The sequence below is a fragment of the Ictidomys tridecemlineatus genome, chromosome 8, assembly GCF_052094955.1.
Source record: "Ictidomys tridecemlineatus isolate mIctTri1 chromosome 8, mIctTri1.hap1, whole genome shotgun sequence".
NCBI classification, from domain to species: domain Eukaryota; kingdom Metazoa; phylum Chordata; class Mammalia; order Rodentia; family Sciuridae; genus Ictidomys; species Ictidomys tridecemlineatus.
This window is the reverse complement of record NC_135484.1, coordinates 79,004,280-79,025,603: the sequence shown is the minus strand read 5'-3', so window position 1 is coordinate 79,025,603 and position 21,324 is coordinate 79,004,280. Positions and strand designations below refer to the sequence as shown.

Sequence of the window (21,324 nt, the reverse complement as noted above, 5' to 3'; positions counted from 1 at the left end):
TGGTTGATCATGTGGACTTAAAAATATGGCAGGAAAATAATTTGACAATTTCCTTTACTTTATACTAAAACATTACAAACTACTCACTTGAGGATGCAATCATGTGCCATGCCTGAAGGAAAATGTTTTTGAATGTTCTGATCTTAAATATAAAGGCAATGGCTCAGAGGTAAATATGGGGTTACTACCATGGAGTGTGGGAAGTCTTATCTGGCAAATAAGAACCACAAACTTCTTTTTTATTGTGTAATCGCCTACATAAATAGTTTTCAAAACTTTTCAATCCATGAGCTACTTTAATAGGTCCATTGTTACTTTGGATAAATCCCCTCCCATGTGATGTCATACAGATATAGCTATAATCCACACTCCCACGACACACAAACACGCATGCACAATCCACGAATGAGTGGGCAATGATGCCACCAGACACCACTCAACCATGCAATTCACCTGCATTGCACAATTCCCATGTGCCGGGGACAGTGTTAGATACTGGGTCAGTTCCTACCCTCAGAAAGGTAGGTTCTAATAGAGAAAGACATTTAAAAAGACAAACTACAATATGATAATGTAAGTAATTTTATTAAAAAAGTGTGAAGGATAATGCTGCAAAATTCCAGAATGGAGGGATTCACTCTGCCCAGCATCAGAGAAAACCTAACAGACATGCTGGTATTTTAACAGGATAGGACCACACCAGACAAGAAAGGGAAAAAGTTTTGGTATTAATAAATTCAAAGTCATTCTAGAAAATAAACCCTATGTTAACTTCATCAAAATTGTTCCTGAATCCAGTGCACAGACCACATGAAAGACCTTCTGAACCATGAGGCAAGCCAGAGTCATACTTGAAAATTTCTGCAACATATTTTCTGTTGTTCCTGATTCATTCATAGGCAAAGGCATTCTGAGTTATATTAATTCCATCACATTCCTTCAAGTTAAAGCTCTAGGAGTTTTAGACTCCTGATTTCTTGTATTTACCCTTTTAATGGGATATAGTAACATTTTCTTACAACTTTGAAAAGAAACATTTCAAATTCTGTTTCTTCTCTCTAGAGTCCTTGTAGGAACACATTTTATACTCACTATATTTTATATTTTCACTCCTTTTCTTGATGTCTTTTAGGGTATATTATTTGAGAAGTAACTGAACTACCTGTTGGGTCAGGAGTTCCCACTGACCTATATTCTTTAAGTATAAAAGTAGCAAGGTGTTCTTGTCTGACGAAATATTCAAGGAATTCTTTTAAGAGCTTGATAGTGAGAGTCTGAGAAGTAATGAGGCAGCTTGGTACAATTCCCTCTAGGCTGGGATGCATTCTTCACTTGGATGCAATCTCAGATTCATAACTAAGAACTTGGGAAATGGCAAAGGGCTCAAAAGCCTGCCATGTGTTCACTAAGGCACTTCCTCCTGGGCTCATTTCCCAGGCTTCTGAGGAGCGGAAGGTTTTTGAGCTGAAAGGCTGAGTCCTGCCTGGAGGAGTCTTAGTGGAGTGATGTTGGCCACAGCATTCCCCACAGCTCTCCAGCTTCCCTTTCCTTGCCATGGCCACCCTAGAGGCCACCAGATAGTGTATCTGAGTAACACTGAGTACTACCCCATGTAGATCAGTCATCATATAAATGAAAAATGAACATTGGTATTGACTGCTTTTGAGGTGTTGGAGTGTTTGGTGTCTTAGCAGAGCCAATTTTATCCTTTCTGGAACAATTTTGTGAAGTTCTCTTTGGAGTCAGGGTCAAATCATGGTTCGTGAAGATGGGGATGGAATGTTCTCCATAGGAACAGATTCCCCTAGACTCAATCATCTTGGGAAATTATCAGGCCTGGAATAAGAAATAAGAATTATGTAAGCAACTTGGAAGAGAGAAAAGTTTCCTCCTCTTTGGAGTCAGAGGTCCAAGTCAGGGAAACTCCTGGAGGATTTCTGATACTGGAATGGAGAGACAGAGAGAGCCAAAAGACACTGAACATTTTTGTGCCCATTCAACATTGTAAATATTTCTCAGTTCTTTGTTTTCCTTCCATTTTCCTCAACTCTTCAATAAAATCTGTTCCAAGCTATAGCATAGATTCAACTGCGCTACAAGCAATTAGGGCAAGACTTACCCTTTTTCCCAACACCTGTACAGGAAAGAGCAGTGTTCCTGTCCCCAAAGTTCCCTAGTAAATATCCCCCAGGCCCAGCTGAGTAATTGATTTACTGTCATAGTTTCCTGTCTGAAACATAAGAGAAACTAAGATGCTAAGCACCAGAAATAGTCTCTGTTTCTGGCTCACCTTCCTGACCTCAGCAAGTTGAAACTGCAATTTCATTTTACAATTGAAAATTTTCTACAAAGGCTATTCAATAAGACACATGCAATTTTGTCTGTCTTGTTACCATGAGTTGCACTGTCACAGTGAGGATGAGATATCATGTTGCAATAACAACTGGCCTGAGAATCTCAGGCTACAACAAGAGTAGGGTACCACTAGAATGGCTTCTTTCTTATTGATACTACATGCCTAATGCAAATCTAGGGTGGTCTGTACTCAAAGTCTCTCTTTCTTGAACACAGGTTAAGGGGTCAGCCACCATCTGAAATGTGGCCAGTTACTGTGGAGGAGAGAGAGACACACACACAGCAAACCATGCCTTGACTTTTAAAGCTTTCACTTCCCAGGAGACATACGTGTGACTTCCACTCACCAAAAACAAGTTCCACATCTGGGGAAAGGCAAGGCAGGGAGCACATGTGTGAGTACAGTCTGTTGCTTCCCACAAACAGCACACATTTCCCATGAAGTCCCTTGAGTCTCTTGTTGAAGAGTATGTTGTTTTAAAAGGATAAATTACCATCAAATTTAAAATTTACAAACAAGCTATTGCTTTCGTGACAAAAGATACTCTTAAGGAAAGCTTGGGCAGAAGTAGGGAGATGAAGAAAGAGAGAAAAAAAGAAGAATGAGTGGAGAAGAGATGAGGGGTGAATACAAGGACAGAATAGAGAAAGAAGAGACACAGAGGAGGAGAATCCTCAGCAAGACTGGGCCACCCTTGCCATGAACGGCGTGGAGTTTTCTACTCCTCTGATGCTCCATTGTTGATCATTTCACAAGATCTACACAGTTCATTCAATGAAGATGGACTCATAGGGAAGAGGCAGCAAAAGAGAAGTGCAGAAAGAGAGGCTTCAATCAGACACATGAGTCTGGGCTCTCAGAGAAGGGTGGCTGAAGAAAAAGAAAAGGGAACCTACGTTAGTCAGCTTTGCATCGTTGTGACCAAAAGACCTGACAAGAACAACATAAAAAGGGAAAGATTATTTTGGCTCTTGGTTTCAGAGGTTCAGTCCATGGTCGGCTGACTTCACAGCTCTGGGTCTGAGGGGAAACAGAACATCATTTCGGAAAGGCATGGCAGAGGAAAGCAGCTCAGGACGTGGCAAAAGGAAACGGAGAGCTCTGCTCACCAGGGGCAAAATAGAAACCCCAAAGGCACACCTCACTTGCCTAAGGTTACCTACCACCCAGTTAATCCATATCAGTGGATCAATCTATTGATTCATCTATGGATTAGATGAAAGAGCTCATAATAATCATTTCACTTCAGCATTCTTGCATTGTCTCATACGTGAGATTTTGAGAGACACCTCATATCTAAACCAAAACACCACCCTCGGGAAAGTCTAAAATTGGATAACTTTGTAAACTTGGGAAGACACTGCAGCCTTGTGAAACTGATAGTTTGTTGTTCTGGCCTTTGAAATATCCATTTTTTTCCCTTGCAGCACTCTGCCTGATGAGGTGTACAAAGATCACTCTTGAGATTTGCATGTATGTCCCAGGAAAGAAGATTTGGGAACTGGCTATCCCAAAAAAGACCCAAGGGCATTTATAGCAAGGTGTGAGCACTGGCCTGCACTGCAGTGGTTCCAGCTGGTCAAGCCTGAGCCAGCCTCTTTCTACCCATCTTTATTTTATTTATTTTATTTTTTTTCTATTTTATATACTTTATTCTAATATTTCTATTAGAATATAGGATTCTAAAGAATACATGTAACTTGTTTTAATTATTATTTTTGCAGAAGTCATTTGCATATGAAACTTTTATTTTTATATATTTTTAATTTTTTTATTGTTGGTTGTTCAAAACATTACATAGTTCTTGATATATCATATTTCACACTTTGATTCAAGTGGGTCATGAACTCCCATTTTTACCCTGTATACAGATTGCAGAATCACATCAGTTACACTTCCATTGATTTACATATTGCCATACTCCACCCATCTTTAGACAGCCTCCTTTAGCCTTCAGTTCTGGAGAAGATGGTGAGCCTTCTGGATAGAGGTAATATAACTGTTCTGGAAAAACCTTACTCTTCCCCATGAGAAGTCACATAAATTTGTTTAAAAAGAAAAAGGGAGAAAAATCTTTACAAGCCCACCAGTCAGGTGCTTAAAAACATCATTTTAACCTACCAAGAGCTGCTTTCAGTAGCACTTTGCAAGTGGAGACTAACAGGCATCTCTATTAAATGTCAGATTGTCTTTTCACATAAAAGCCATGAAATTGTCTAATTGAAATCCATTGTGAGAGAGATTCTGAATTTTCCACAGGGATGACATACAGCTAGAAAAGCAGCAAGCCACTTTCCAAGTTACCATTAAGACCCTGAGTCAACAATAGCTTTGCTCACACTAAGGCATCTGGGTCATTTGTTCATGATTCAATTGTGAAACTGTCCTAAAAATTGTATATGAAATAGAAACCATTTTCTAAGGAGAATGTATCAATGTTACTAAGCAAGAAAACTTAGAGAGTCAACCAGTGGCTTAAATTCCCTCTCAGGGTCCTGTTGAATCTCTATCCCTCCTCTGACATTAAAATTTCCCTTTTCTTCTTCAATCTACAAGTCTACTTTTTCCTCAAAAGTTGTTCATAATTTATTCAGGGATACCACTATCCTAATTAAAGCCTTCATGTGAATAAAAGGGCTTAACTTCTTGGGTACCCATTTCAGCAAGCTCAGTGTCTGAGAGAAACAAAGGAAATCCCTTCTTCTGGAAAGATCTCTACTCCATGTTAGTGTGGTTTGATACCCAATCTCCACATGCCCTTTAGCTGGGTACCATTGTAAAGGGCACAAACTGTAAAACTGTACATGCCATCTCTTAACTGTTCTTAAATGATGTGTTTCTATAGCTATTTTTATTTGTCTAGGGGTGTATACACACACACACACACACACACACATATATATATATATATATATCAAGCTAATCAGAGCCCTTCTGTGTAATATTTTTTTTCAACAGTAACCAAGACGTTCAGACCTTCCCTATTGGTAAAAGCCAAAAGATGAATTTCATGAGCTACTGGTGACTAAGATTCCTTTAAAAAAAAACAAAAACAAACAAACAAAATCCCAGGTGATTTGTAGTAGGTGAAAAAATGAAATCAACCTGCACAAAGAAGCAAAAGCATAAATAATTATATTTTAGTGAACAATGAATATTCTGGTTCTGGGGATAGATGAGACTAGAGACATCCTTCCCTTCCTTGCTGTTGGGTGGTTTGTTGATTGGTTTACCTGGACTCCATCATGGCAACTTGAGGGTCATAAACAAAGTGCAGCAGTACTGTAAAAACCAACCATGGACCATGGCAGGCGATGCTTCCTGACCTTATGCAATTCTAGATCTCACTTTCCTCATCTATAAAATGAGAACTTTTATAATCTCGGTTTCATGGATTTGTTGATCAGATTAAGTGAAACAATAAGTGTAGATATTATAATAGTGCCTGGCACCCAGGGTTTAATAAATTTTAGGTCTAATTATTATTAGTTTATTATTTCCAGTGTCAGGAGGGTGCTTGACATTGAATAGACACTAGTAAGTGTTGCAATGGATTTAAGAGTCCCACTTTGCCCTAATTCCATAGTTAACATTCTGTGAACTCAGGTAAGTCACTTTATTCTTTTTGAACCTTGGTTTTTCATTTTTAAGTGAGAATAATATTTTTGACAGGCAGTTAAAAGATAACATGAGATATTGTGTAAGAACTAATTTCCAGAATTCTGCCAAAAGGTAAAAGATTAGGGATATACATCTAAGTTTGCTTCTTTTCGAAGATGCCAAGATATATTTTATTTTTTAATTGACAGATAAAAACTGTACATATTTATGGGATACCATGTGATATTTCAATATGTGTATAAATTGTGTAATGATCAATGCAGGGTAAGAAAATCTATCCAAATCTTATCATTTCTTTGTGGTTAAAAACATTCAGAATCAATATTTTATCTCATCCCAGTTAGAAATGTTATTATCAAAAAGATAAAAGATAAATTCTGGTGAGGATGTGGAGAAAGGGAACTCTTACACACTGTTGATGGTAATGTAAATTCGTGTAGTCATTATGGAGGACAATATGGAGATTCCTTAAAAAACAAAAACAGAACTACCATATGATCCAGCTATCCCACTTCTGGGCATAAATCCAAAGGAAATGAAATCAGTAATTCAAAGAGATAACTTCACTCTCATATTTACTGCAGCACTATTCACGAAAGCCAAGAAGTGGGATGAACCCTAGGTGCTCATCAGTAGGTCAGGGGATAAAGAAATTTGGTATATATACACAGTGGGATATCATTCAGCTCTAAGAAAATGAAATCCTGTCATTTTCAGCAATATGGATGGAACTGGAGGATATTATGTTAAATGAAGTCAGCCAGATTCAGAGAAAAACTACATGTTCTCTCATACATGGAAGCTAAGGAATAATAAAAAGATGAAATGCTAATTATCCTGATTTGATCAGTACATTCTGTAACATTTGTTGAAATATCACACTGTACATCATAAACATGTATATCAAAAGTTAATAAATTTGTTTAAAAAATCTGTAGTCTAGTAGCTAAAAAAAAAAGAAGTGAGAATTTAAAGACTGACATTCTTCCATTGAATGCAACAGGTACTATACGTCCTAAAAATAGAGCCCTTTTCCCAACTGGAAACAACAAAACTATTCTTATTTTGATTGGAAAAAAATGTGTTCTTTAAACATTTTTTTATTAGCCCTCAGGCAAAATTTTTACTTTACCCTGATGAAGACTGAAAATTTTGATAGTACTCCAAGGCCAGCCTATGAAAAAAGCAATTTAAAAATTCCAAACCAAATCTTGTTATGATGTTTAAAATATTAGCCTCCATACAATTAAAGAAGCCTCACATCAAATTATTAGCATGCTAATAATTATTAATAATCAAATGCTAGCATTTGATTCTTGATACTTGGATATTTGGAGATTTGGGATTAATAACTAAAATTGAATCCAATAATTTTGGGGCCATTTCATTGTAAGTAACTTGTCCTCCCACCAGAAAACAATTGCTTTTTCTAGCAAGTTTGTAAATATATTGACATGTTCAACAGAACAAATTCAAGTTAAAGAATAGAAATGTGACACAATCTATGACAACAGGAAAGTTGAACATTGTGCTATGATATCCTGTTTGTCTTTTAATTTAGAACATCACCATCAGTTCTCTGACACACCCTCTTCCCCTGTTAACCCAAAGATTTGCAAGGCAGGAGGGAGGGACTTGGAGAGAGCCCGTGTTTGACCGAAGCTATTTTCAAGCCAGATTACACACCTGTTCGGTAGCACTTAGGTGATGTGGTTCCAAGTTTGTAGCAGACACCATTGACTTCCTTCTGGCACTGTTTTCCTTGCTGGCTTGCTAATAGAACCTCAATTATGCTCTAATCTTAGTGTGCCTAACCCCAGGAAATGGATCATGTTTGGTCTCTGTCGACTCCCTGCTACCAGATGTGGGCAATTGACCCAGCCTGATTAATGTGATGTCAGTGTGGTTTGCTGTGAGCTCAGGGAGTTTCCTTCCAGAAAAAAAAAAAAAAAAAAAGGCCCATGAGCCTACCTCTTTTCCTCCTTTCCCTCTCCATCCTTGAACATTACATTATGTGAGAATATAATGCTTGAAATTTCAGCAGATCTTTCAGTAGCCATGATGGGAAGACTGGCCAGTCAGAGTGATGGACTCGGTGGCCGGGGGATGTGGAGCTGACCCACTCCAGAAATTACCCACCTCTGCACTTCTTGTTACGTATTAAATTCAATGACTTTATTGGCTAAAACACTGGTAAGTATTTTTGTTACTTGTAAGGAAAATCACCCTCACTGACAGAAGGGTCTTCCACAAAGAACTTTATCCCCCTCTTTTCCCTGCTCCTTCCCACTCCCCATAATACCTGGCCAACTATGAAGCTGCACAGTAAGCACCACAGAAAATCACTCTGCATCTTCTCCTCACTGATGATAAAGGAAGGAATTCAGGTGTGATTCCCTTGGAGGAGTGGCCCTGGCAAGGTGTGACTACTGATGGGAAAGGGAAAAGGTGTGTCTGACTGACAGTGTTTTGACTTTGATGGGAGGGACTCACCAGACCATTTCCTGGGAGTAAGCTTGTCTGGAACAGAGAATCCGAGGCCTTAGGAACCTAGAGTGAAAGTTGAATGCACAGAAAAATGAAGCTCCGTTTTTTAAGTTCGTTGAATTTTTCTCTAAGGCAAGATTTGAAGCAAAAGAATGATTTGGGGGTTATCAGAAGCCATTTTCATAGGCCCCAAGTACTTTTTGATCTTTTAATCCAATTCTTCCATGACCCTATAGTCACAACCTGACCTCCCTTCATTTAAATTGCTGATTAGAAGATTATTTTTAAAAGTTCTCACAATTTTTCCCCTCAAACTTTTTTTTTAAATTATTGATGGACCTTTATTTTATTTATTTTTATGTGGTGCTGATGATCAAACCCAGTCCTCACACATGCTAGGCAAGCCCTCTACCACTGTGCTTTGTAACCCCAGCCCTCCCCTCGAACTCTTATATCAATAAAGACTATTTTTATTGAGAGAATATATTCTTTAAACATATTTATGAGTAACACAAACAGACAGTCACAGGTATCCTCTATATTTCATATTTCCTTGCTCTGTTTAGCAAAGTACATGGACGTTAGTAGATGCTCAATAAATATTTGTGGAATGGAAGTGTAAAGAAATGCAAGAAACTTAGAAATACAAAAGCACAGAATTTTAAAGAGACTCCCCATTCTTCTTTTACAAATATGTTTTCTATTTATATTTTTTTTCTATGGAGGAGAAGCCTATTGTAGGCGCTGTTTCCAAATATTGGCTCTTTGGAACTTTTCAACTATGTTATCCTCCATTATAATGAGGGACAGAGGCACTTAGGCTCCTTACACAGTGTACACAGGCAACGGAAACAAACCTCACTGTTCAAACTACCATGAAAATTCCTCTACTCTGCTATATAGGCAGTCTAAGACATTTAGTAGAAAAAAATGAAGAACTAAGGATAGTTTGTCCTAGGTTCCAATTCTCCCAGCTAGCTCTTTATTCAGAGTTAAGCACAACTAAGCAGGCACTGGATGCCAAGCATTGTCTGGGTATGGAGAAGCCTGCAGACTATGAAGCAGAGCCCCTGGCCTTGTGAGTCTCAGTTTTCTGGGATGATAAAATTAACAAATGAACAAAAAATATATGATTCTGGGTAGCAATGCTATGATAAAAATATAAAGCAGGATGATGGGATGGGAGTGGTAGGTTCCAAGGGAACAGAGCATCACTGAGCAGAGAAACATGTGAATTGTGAGCACTGCCCTGGGGTTGTCTCAGGGAATGTGTTCCAGGCTAAAAGAATACCAAGGACGCCTGTGTGAGGAGCAGAGTGAGCTACTCCAGTGTGGGAAATATGGTCAGGGAGACAGTGGGGGGCAAGACTATGCAGGGTTTGGACACCCCAGGGAAGGTGTTGGGCTAGTTCTAAATGCCAGGACATAACTGGAGAGAGTTATTGGAAGGGAGCAACACAATCTGCTTTGCCTTTTAGAAGTGTCCTTCAGGACTAGAGATGTGGCTCTGTGATAGAGCTCTTGTCTAGCCTGTGTGAGGTCCTTGATTTGATTACCAACACTGGGGGAAAAAAATACATGTAAAAGGATCTTCTGGCTATGCTTTAGAGACTAGAATATTTGAAAGCGGAAGGTGGAGGCGGGAAGGAGGTTCAAAACAGAAATACAAAAGCCAGTTCAGGGTTATTACAAAAAGCCTCCCCAGGATGATTGGTCAGGACCAGAGATAGAATTTCCAGGTGGGCCAATATGAAAGAGAAAAATGAGAGATAACTTGGGTTGAGACTCAATAACTGAATAGTCCTATTGGATATGGCTCAGTGGTAGAGTGCTTATCTGGCATGCACAAAGTTCAACCCCCAACACTGCCAAAAAGAGAGAGAGAAAAAAAAGAAAAAGAAAAAAAGTAAAGAGTATGAGAAAGATTGAAGAAGTAGGTTGGGATAGGCAGGGGCAGACAAGAGATCAATTTCAGACATATTAAATGTGAAATCTTAGTTGGTAGAATCCCTCTTAATGGAAGACCCATTTGAAAAAAAAAAAACAGACTTCAAGAGGTAAAAAATCTAGTAAGATGATTTCATATGATACAGTAAAATGTTTCTAAAAATAGTTTTGCAATTCTTCAGTCTGTAAGGGCCAGAGAAAAAAAGGTACCTGAACAGTGATTGGTCCAAAGAGCACCTGTGGATCCCCTGTTGTATACCAAAAAAGCCAATGCCAGCTGCCAACAGCAGCTATGACCAGGAAAGATTCCAAGAAAAGAAACAAGGGCTTCAAAATCGACACTATGGCACCTACCATCGCAGGACATGGAGGTCTCCAACAAAGGGTGCAATTACCCATACAGAGAGACCTGCAGCATGGCTGGAACTGAGACAAGTTTCCCAAACAAAACATCCCTCAAACAGAAGAAAGGATCTCAAGTACCCATTATCATAGCTTCAGCAGACCAGCTCTTTAATGCCATTCCTACTGGGAAAAGTCTTCTATAAGGTATGTAATATGACCCTTTGGATAAAAAGTAGAATCAAAGCTGCCAGTGGCAAAATGAAACTATAATACAGAGGAAACAAAACAAAAAACAAGAAGAAAGGTCCCATTTGAATATTTGCTAAAATTACAGACTTTCATCTCATGATGAAATCTGTCTAGATTCAAATGTTCAGAATGGAATGCAACAGTATTGAAACTCAGTCATCATAGCTGTCATTTGAATAGATCAGTTTTCTTATGGCTGTGAGAAACATTCATATAGCCACATATCAGAACACAAATTCCACATGAGATTCTGAATTAGTTTCTCCTTTCTTAACTTGTGTTAAGAAATATGGGTACTTCTTTATGGCTGAGTACTATTACATTGTCGATATATACCACATTTTCTTCATCCCTTTGTCTGTTGAAGGGCACCTAGGTTGGTTCCATAGCTTGGCTATTGTGAATTGAGCTGCTCTAAATGTTGATGTGGCTGCAGCACTGTAGTATGCTGATTTTAAGTCCTTTGGGTATAAGCCAAGGAATGGAATGACTGGGTCAAAATGGTGGTTCCATCCAAATTTTCTGAGGAATTTCCATATTGCTTTCCTGAGTGGTTGCCTCAATTTGCAGTCCCACCAGCAATGTATGAGTGTACCTTTTCTCCCACATCCTCACCAACATTTATTGTTACTTATATTGCTTGTATTGTTGATAATTGCCATTCTGACTGGTAGAATCTCAGTGTAGTTTTAATTTGCATTTCTCTCTGATTGCTAGAGATGTTGAATATTTTTTTATATATTTTTTGACCATTTGTATTTCTTCTGTAAAGTTCAGTTCCTTTGCCCATTTATTGATTGGGTTTTTTGGGTTTTTTTGGTTTTAAGGTTTTTGTTTTTTTGTGTTTTTGTTTTTGTTTTTTGAGTTCTTTGTATATTCTGGGGATTAATGCTCTTTTTTCCTATTCATATCAGAGGTGCAGGTGGTAAAGATGTTTTCCCATTCTGTAGGCACTCTTTTTCCATCCTTGATTGTTTCCTTTGCTGTGAGGAATCTTTTCATTTGATGCCATCCCTTTTTTTGATTCTTATTTTACTTTGTGTGCTTTAGGAGTCTTAATGAGGAAGTCTGTTCCTGAACTGACATGATGGAAAGTTGGGCCTACATTTTCTTCTAGTAGGCACAAGGTCTCTGGTTTAATTCCTAGGTCCTTGATCCACTTTGAGTTGAGTTTTGTGCAGGGTGAGAGATAGGAGTCTAATTGCACTTTGTTACATATGGATTTCCAGCTTTCCCAGCACCATTTGTTGAATAGGCTCTCTTTTCTCCAAAGTATGTTTATGGTGACTTTGTCTAGTATGAGAGAAATGTATTTATGTGCATTTGTCTCTGTGACTTCTATTCTGTACCATTGGTCTTCATGTCTGTTTTGGTTGCCAGTACCATGCCGTTTTCTTTTTCTATAGCTCTGTAGTATAATTTAAGTTCTGGTATTGTGATGCCTCCTGCATTACTTTTCTCATTAAAGATTACTTTGGCTATTTTCAGCCTTTTATTTTTCCCAATTTCATGATTTCTTTTTCTACTTCTATGAAGCATGTCATTGGGATTTTCATAGGAATTGCATTAAATCTGTATAGAGCTTTTGGTAGTATGGCCATTTTTACAATATTAATTCTGACTATCCAAGAGCTTGGGAGATCTTTCCATCTTCTAAAGTCTTCTTCAATTTCTTTCTTTAGTGTTCTGTAGTTTTCATTGTAGAGGCACTTTACCTCTTTTGTTAGATTGATTCCCAAATGTTTTATTTTCTTTGAAGCTATTGTGAATGGGACAGTTTTCTTAATTTATCTTTAAGTTGATTCATCACTGAGGCATAGGAATGCAATTGGCTTATGGGTGTTAATTTTATAGTTTTGTACTTTGCTGAATTCGTTTATAAGTTCAAGGAGTTTTCTGATACAGTTTTTGGGTCTCCTAAATATAGGATCATGTTGTCTGCAGATAGGGATAATTTAAGCTCTTCTTTTCCTATTCATATCTGTTTATTTTTTAATTTTTGTCTACTTGCTCTGGCTAGGGTTTCAAGTACTATGTTGAATAGGGATAGTAAAAGAGGTCATCCTTGTCTTGTTCCAGTTTTTAGAGAGAATGCTTTTAATTTCTCTCCATTTAGAATGATGTTGGACTTAGGTTTAGCATAGATAGCTTTTATAATGTTTAAGGTGTGTTCCTACTATCCCTAGTTTTTCTAGAGTTTTGAGCATTAACAGATGCTGTATTTTGTCAAATGCTTTTTTGCATCTATTGAGACAATTATGTGATTCTTGTCTTCAAATCTATTGGTGTGATAAATTATGTTTATTGATTTCCATATGTTGAACCAACCTTGCATCCCTCAGATGAACAAAACATATGTTTTGTATGTGATTTGCCAGTTTTTTAAATTAATTTTTGCATCTATGTTCATCAGAGATATTGGTCTGAAGTTTTCTTTCCTTGATGTGTCCTTGTCTGGTTTGGGTATCAAGGTAATACTAGCTTTATAAAATTAGTTTGGAAGTGTTACCTCCTTTTTTATTTTGTGGGATAATTTAGAGAGGATTTGTGTTGGTTCTCCTTTGATGGTCTGGTAGAACTTGGCTGAAAATCTGGTCTTGGGCTTTTCTTTGTTGATAGGCTTTTGATGGTATCCTTAATTTCATTTGCTTGGAGTTAATCTGTTTAAATTTTCTATGTCCTCCTATTGCAATTGGGTAGGTCATAAGTCTGTACAAATTTTTGTTGATGTCTTCATGATTTTCTATTTTATTATTTGTATTTCAGTGGTATTCATGGTGATATTTACTTTTTCATCACAAATTTTAGTAATTTGAGCTTTTTTTCTTTATCAGCTTGGCTAAGGGTTTAATTATTTATTTTTTAAAAGGAACAACTTCTTGTTTCTTCTATATATATAACTGCTTTTTGTTTCAATTTTATTAATTTCGGTTCTGATTTTAATTATTTCTTGTCTTCTACTTTTAGTGTTGATTTGTTCCTCTTTTTCCAGGGCTTTGAGATGTAATGGTCGGTTATTTATTTGGTGACTTTCAATTCTTTTAAAGAATGTGCTCAAATAGTAACAAAAACAGCATGGTATTGGCACCAAAATAGGCCTGTGGACCAATGGTACAAAATAGAGGACACAGAGACTAAACCACATAACTACAGTTACTTTATATTAGACAAAGGCACCAAAAGAAAAGATAGCCTCTTCAACAAATGGTGCTGGGAAACTGGAAATCCACATGTAACAAAATGAAATTAAACCCCTATCTCTCACCACACACACAACTCAAATCAAAGTGGATCAAGTACCTAGGAATTAAACCAGAGACCTTGCATCTAATGGAAAAAAAGTAGATCCAAATCTCCATCATGTAAGATTAGGCCCCAACTTCCTTAATAAGATTTCTATATAGCATAAGAATTAAAACCAAGAATCAATAAATGGGATGGATTCAAATTAAAAAGCTTCTTCTCAGGAAAAGAAACAATCAGTGAGTTGATTACAGAGTCTACAGAATGGGAGCAAATCTTTACCACAAGCACATCAGATAGAGCACTAATCTTTAGGATATATAAAGCACTCAAAAACCTTAACACCAGGGCTGGGGTTGTGGCTCAGTGGCAGAGTGCTTGCCTTGCACATGTGAGGCACTGGGTTCAATCCTCAGCACCACATCAAAAAATAAATAAACAAAATAAAGATATTGAGTCCATGTATAACTAAAAAACAATTTAAAAAACTTTAACACCAAAAAAACAAATAACCCTATCAATAAATAGGCCAAAGGGCTGGGTTTTAGCTCAGTGGCTGAGTGCTTGCCTCACATGCATGAGGCACTGGGTTCAATTCACAGCACCACATTAAAAAAATAAATAAATAAAATAAAGATATCATGTCCATCTACAACTAAAAAGTAAAATAAATGGGTCAAGGAACTGAGCAGACACTTCTCAGAAGAGGATATACAATCAATCAACAAACATATGAAAAAATGTTCAATATCTCTAGCAATTAAAGAAATGCAAATCAAATCTACTCTAAAATTTCACCTCACTCCAGTCAGAATGGCAGCTATCAAGAATACAAAAAACAATAAGCATTGGCGAGGATGTGGGGAGAAAGGCACACTCATACATTGTTGGTGGGACTGCAAATTGGTGCAGCCAATATGGAAAGCAGTATGGAGATTCCTTGGAAAACTTGGAATGAAACCACCATTTAACCCAGCTATCCCTCTCCTCGGTTTTTACCCAAAGGACTTAAAAATAGCATACTACAGGGACAAAGCCATATTAATGTTTAAAGCAGCACAATCACAATTGCTAAATTGTGGAACCAACCCAGATGTCCATCAGTAGATGAATGGAGAGGGAAACTTTGGTATATATACACAATGGAATAATATTCAGCATTAAAAGAGAATAAAATCATGGTATTTGCAGGTAAATGGATGAAGTTGAAGAATATAATGCTAAGTGAAGTAAGCCAATCCCCAAAAAACCAAAGGCCGAATGTTTTCTCTGATATAAGGATGCTGATTCATAATGGCAATTGGGGTGGGAGGGTGGGAGCATGGGAGGAATGGAGAAACTTTAGATAGGGCAAAGGGGAGGGAGGAGAAGGGAAGGCACAAGTGGGTAGGAATGAAGGTGGAATAAGTTAGACATCATTACCCTAAGTACATGGATGAAGACACAAATGGTGTGAAAATACTTTGTGTACAACCAGTGACTTGAAAAATTGTGCTCTATATGTGTAATATGAAATGAATTGCATTCTGCCATCATGTATAACAAATTAGAATAAATAAATAATTTAATAAAGAAAAAAGAATGTGCTCAGTGCAATGAAATTTCCTGTTAGAGCTGTTTTCATAGTGTCCAGAGATTTTGATAAGTTGTATCAAGATTCTCATTTACATCTAAGTATTTTTTAAATTTCTTCCCTGATTTCTTGTACTATCCATTGGTTATTCAATAGCATATTACTTAGTCTCTAGGTGTTAGAGTAGCTTTTCTTTTTTGTTTTATCATTGATTTCTAATTTCATTTCATTATGATCTGATAGAATGCAAGGTATTATTTCTATTTTTGGTATTTTCTAAGCATTGTTTTATGTATAGGCTATGGCCTATTTTAGAGAAAGATCCATGTGTTGCTGAGAAAAAAGTTCATACAGTCTTTAGTAGATAAAATATTCTATATATGCCAGTTAAGTCTAAATTATTAATTGTATTTATTAGTTCTATAACTTATTTATTTAATTTTTGTCTAGAGGATCTATCTCATGATGAGAGAGGTGTGTTAAAGTCACCCAGTATTATTGTATTGTGGTCTATTTGATACTTGAAATTGTGGAGGGTTTGTTTCATGTATGTAGGTACTCCATTATCTGAGTCATAAATATACAATTGTAATGTTTTGTTGAGGTATAATTCCCTTGAGAAGTATGAAATAGATTTCTTGGTCCCTTCTGATTAATGTTGGCTTAAAGTCCACTTTATCTGATATGAGGATAGAAACCCCTTCTTGTTTATGAGATACATGTAAATGATATGTTTTTTTTCTCATCCTTTTACCTTCAGTCTGTGGATGTCTTTGCTGATGAGATGAATCTCTTGGAGACAGCATATAGTTGGGTCTTGCTTTTTAATTCAGTTTGCCACTCTGTTGCTGAGGGCCATTGCCAAGTAGGAATGACGCATCGAAATTTCCTTGCCAGCGTACCCTATGTTGCTTAGAGGACATTCGATGGGACATTGCATGTATGCTTTAGTAAGGTGACCTTGCTCAAAGACCAGGGCGGATCGGGTTTAGAGCTGATCAGGTTTTAGGGAGTATCCCGTCCTTGGGTTTAGGGAAGTTCCAGGTTTAAGGTGTACCCTGCTGGGGAATAGGGCGTATCCTGCTGCCTCAGGCATACCTGATCCTTGAGTTCCGGCTGAGTTCTCCAGGAGAGAAAGTTTTGGGGACGTGAATTGTGCGGGAGATTTTGGATTTCCCGAGAACGTGTTTGGAGAGGCCGGTGTGAGTTCGGGAATAAAGAATTGCTGTTTGAATCTACAAAGCTGAGAGTGGCTCGTGATTCAGTGCCAAGCCGAGACATTGGCACTCTGTGTCTTTTGATGGATGTATTTTGGCCATTTGCACTCAATGTTATGATTGAGATTGTGATTTTTATTCCCTGTAATTTTGGTTTATTTATGTCTTTTAATTTGAATTAGTTTATCCTTTGACTGACTATTCTTCCAGGTAGTTCCTCCCTTTGCTGGTTTTCACTTTTATTTTTCATTTCTTCTTCACGAAGTATTTTATTAAGTATGATTTGTAGTACAGGTTTTCTAGTTGTAAATTTTTTTAACTTTTGTTTATCATGGAAGGTTTTTATTTCATCATTGAATCTGAAGCTTAATTTTTCTGGGTATAGTATTCTTGGTTGGCATCATTTTCTTTCAGAGCATGGTATATATTATTCCAAGACCTCCTAGCTTTGAGGGTCTGGGTTGAGAAATCAGCTGAGATCTGAATTGATTTTCCTCTACATGTTATCTGTTACTTTCTCTGGGAGCCTTTAAAATTCTACCCTTATTCTGTATGTTAGTAATTTTCATAATAATGTGCTTGGGTGTGGTCTGTTGTAATTTTGTATTTTGGGGTCCTATAAGCCTTGTATATTTGTTCTTTTTCATTTTTAAGTTTTGGGAAATTTTTTGATATTATTTAATTGAAAACATTGTACATTCCTTTGGTTTGTATCTCTGAGCCTTCATCTATCCCGGTAAATTTTGGTGAAATGTTAAGAAATTAAGGATTTGTATCCACTATGGTGGACAAAATAGTCAGTGAGTGTATGTGTTCACTGACTGGACCCACCTGGTTTTCTTTTCACTTCTTTTTGAGGTATGAACCAACCATGGGAGTATGGGCTGTGGGTTGTCACAACTTTCCTTTTTATTGTTTTTCCCACTGGTTTGAAGGCTTTGGTGTAAGACTTCCAAATTTCCTTTCTTGGAAGGTTAGTGTGTGGGGGTGGGCCGGGCTGCAGACCTGGAGGCAAAGTGGTGTTCTGGGGAAGCTGCATTGCAGGCAGCCATGTTCAGGGGTGCCCAGCTAGTCTACACCAGGCGAGTCAAGGTGGGGTGCTGGGTCCTGCAGGCCAGTGGCAAAGTTATTTCTTTAGAAAATAAATATAGACTATAAATAGGTGTATATTTAGAGGTCACAGGATCTCTAAGCCATCTTGCTTCTGGTTTTTCATTGTTCAATTATTCCTTCTGTTGAAAATCCTGTGTTGTAAATACTAAAAATATTAGTCTCTGAAACTTACAAAACCAAGCAAAGGGATCTTGAATGAATCAAAATATCAACCTGTATGTATATTGTACCTACTCCTAATCTTTAATTCTAAAGGAATAATGAAAAACCAAAAGCAAGTCATTAGCTATGACTCAGTTGCTCAGCCAAGTCTGTTTCCAACATTTCCTAACTTACAATAAGTACATTGAATGAATGTACATTCTTCTCACTGATATCTGACTATGAAATACTTCTAATTGAAGATCTCAATACACAAATTAAAAATAGAGTAGGCTACTGGACTCTTATACTGGGAGCTAAAGTACGATTGAGATAGGGACTATATATTAACCCCTCTGCGGTATAATTTTAACTCTCTTATTTCTTCTTGTAAGTTCATGATGGCATTAAGAGCAATATGATCACATGTAAGCCCTTATCTTAATCAGCCCAGGCTGCATGACAAAAAACTAGAGACTAAGTGGCTTAAACAATGACATGTATTTTCCACCATTCTAGAGGCTGGAAGTCCAAGATCAAGGTGCCAGGAGATTCAGTTGCCACTGAGAGTTCTCTTCCTGGCTTGCAGATGGCTGCCTTCTCACTATATCCTTTCCTGGCAGGGAGGGGAAGGAAAGAGAAGGAGGAGGAATAGAAAGAGGAAGAAGAACAAGAGGAAGAGGAAAAGGAGAAGGAGAAAAAAAGCTTTCAGGTATCTCTTTTTGTAAGGGCATGGACTCTACCCTCATGACTTCATCGAAGGTAGCAGAATACAACAGTCACTAATATGCCATTATGTAAAAACGTGAGTGTGTAACCCATGTGATACTGCAATTTGTATTTGGGGTAAAAATGGGAGTTCATAACCCAATTGAGTCAAATGTATGAAAGATGATATATCATGAGCTTTTTTTGAGCAACCAATAAAAAATAATAATAATAATAATAATAATTAGTGGACACTCATAAGCCAGGTACGGTACCTGGGATACAATTGAGTTTGTTGCCTTATAAAGCGATTCATTAAACATTCACATTTTTTATTCTATCATTGATTTACAAGGTTTTTCTACAAACATAACAAAAATCAGCCCAACACCATCCTTTTGAATAAGAATAATTTGAGAAATTTCTCCTACTGTCTCTTCAACTCAATTGAATTTTACCTACATGCAAGTGTATAAACTTTTTTTTTTTACTAAAATTCTTAAACTTTCATACCAAGTTATTATTCAGCTTTAGGATAGTTTTTAAAGCAGACATATTAACAGAAAACCTGTTTGCAAAAAGGATTACAGTTTCACAATTCTTTCTTCCAATTCTGAAGTCTAAAAAGCTGTAAACTACATATAAGAGCTATTTTCTTTTTTTAGTAGTAATATCTGACCTGAATTGACATGAAACTTATTATAGGCTTCATTCGTTGCACACAATTTGAGCAATTTTACATTTTGCTGCAGAAATACTATGACTTTGTCCCCAAGGTTAAGAAGCCCTACTACATCCAACCAAATGGAAAAGCCCCATAATCATGTGAACTACTCAGTTCTACATTGAAAATATTTCTCAGAAACAAAAACAAACACAAAACCAAAAAGTACTGAACAGTACAGACTTTTTTCTTGTCATTATTCCCTAAACAGTACAGTATAACAACTGTTTATATAGCATTTACGTTTTACTACATATTACAAGGAATCTAGAGACGATTTACAGAATATGGGAAGATGTAAGTTATATGTGAATGTTATGCCATTTTACATGAGAGACATGAGCATCCACAGGTTTTGGTGTTTGCAGAGTTCTGGAATCAATCCCCTATGGACACCTAGGGGTAACTGCCTTTAGATCCTATTTCCGGCTGCCTTTCACCTAATTTTCCTCTTGACTCCCTCACCTTTCCAGAAGCCCCTCATCTTCTCTGTACCCCTGTGTGCATGGCCTGATGTAAGCTAGAAGCTCCTTTCACACTGCCTGTTACACAATGCTGATGCTAGCTGAGAATCTCAAAGCATGTTCAAAACACAAAACATTGTTTGCTAATCTTATTGCAGTTTTTGTAATTACATTAGTCCTTCATTATTTGTGGGAAATACTTTCCAAGACTCCAAGATTAGGTCTAGGAACCACAGACAAGGGGGGACTATTATAACTACTGTACCATGACTGCTATTTAGAGCCTGTTAGGATCTCCATTCGCCTGCAGCCTAACGTCTGAATGATCTGTGTCTAATCTCAGAGTATCCAAGTCTCAAATGTCACCCCACTCCACTGCTCTCGTATCCGCCCTCATTAAGGTTGAGGAGAAGAATTTAAATATCAGGGCTGAGCTCCTGAGCAATCATGCCATTTCTATTGATCATCTAATGAAAATTTATGGCCTTTAATAGAGAAGAGATGGGTTTACGTAGAGATGCTGGCTTCCACCTCGGCATCATGCCATTTCCAGGAATGCCTTTCTTTATAACATTCTCATTTTGAGACTCTTAATTGCAGAAAGAACTCTAGGACTGAAGACAGGTTGGGCATGTAGTCCTGCCATTTCATTACCAACTGATAAAAATAAACTGAGACCCTGGTAAGCATCATGAGAACCGCAGAGTTTAAACGTAGAGACCAAAGTAAAGGAAAAAATAAAACCTTTACTTGATCTAGTTGGGTAAATTTCACCTATCATAATTTCCTGGTGTCTTGTCAATGTGATGTTGAATAGCAACAACAACAACAAAAAATCCAAATAGTGAGGACAAATGTGAGCATAGAATTAGTCACAGAGTGATAAACGATTAACACCTTTTTAAAATGCAGAGAAGTGTATCACATAGCCGAAATGGGTGAAAATTGTGTCACCTACAGAATTTAATTTACAGTCATGAGAGGAAATAAAAACTGCTGAGAAGCCATGACAACTGTTCCCAGCGGGGAGACTGTAGACACAGCTCCTGGCAACTGTGACCTTGCCATAATTTAAGGAGTTTGACATTATTTGCCAAACAAGAAACTTCTTTTGAAGCTAATCATGAGGGTGGGAA

At 37.3% G+C, this 21,324-nt stretch overlaps 1 long non-coding RNA gene across 6 annotated transcripts in view; it reads right to left on the bottom strand.

The window, feature by feature from the left end:
• LOC144366148 (uncharacterized) overlaps positions 1 to 21,324 on the bottom strand; it is a 51,853-nt gene that overhangs the window by 28,209 nt on the left and 2,320 nt on the right. The window contains exon 2 of one of the 6 annotated variants that reach the window (XR_013425036.1): positions 8,471 to 8,527. The exons of the other annotated variants lie outside the window; for them this stretch is intronic. This is a non-coding gene — a long non-coding RNA (uncharacterized LOC144366148). The remainder of the gene's footprint in view (positions 1 to 8,470; positions 8,528 to 21,324) is intronic. 6 annotated transcript variants of the gene reach the window in all.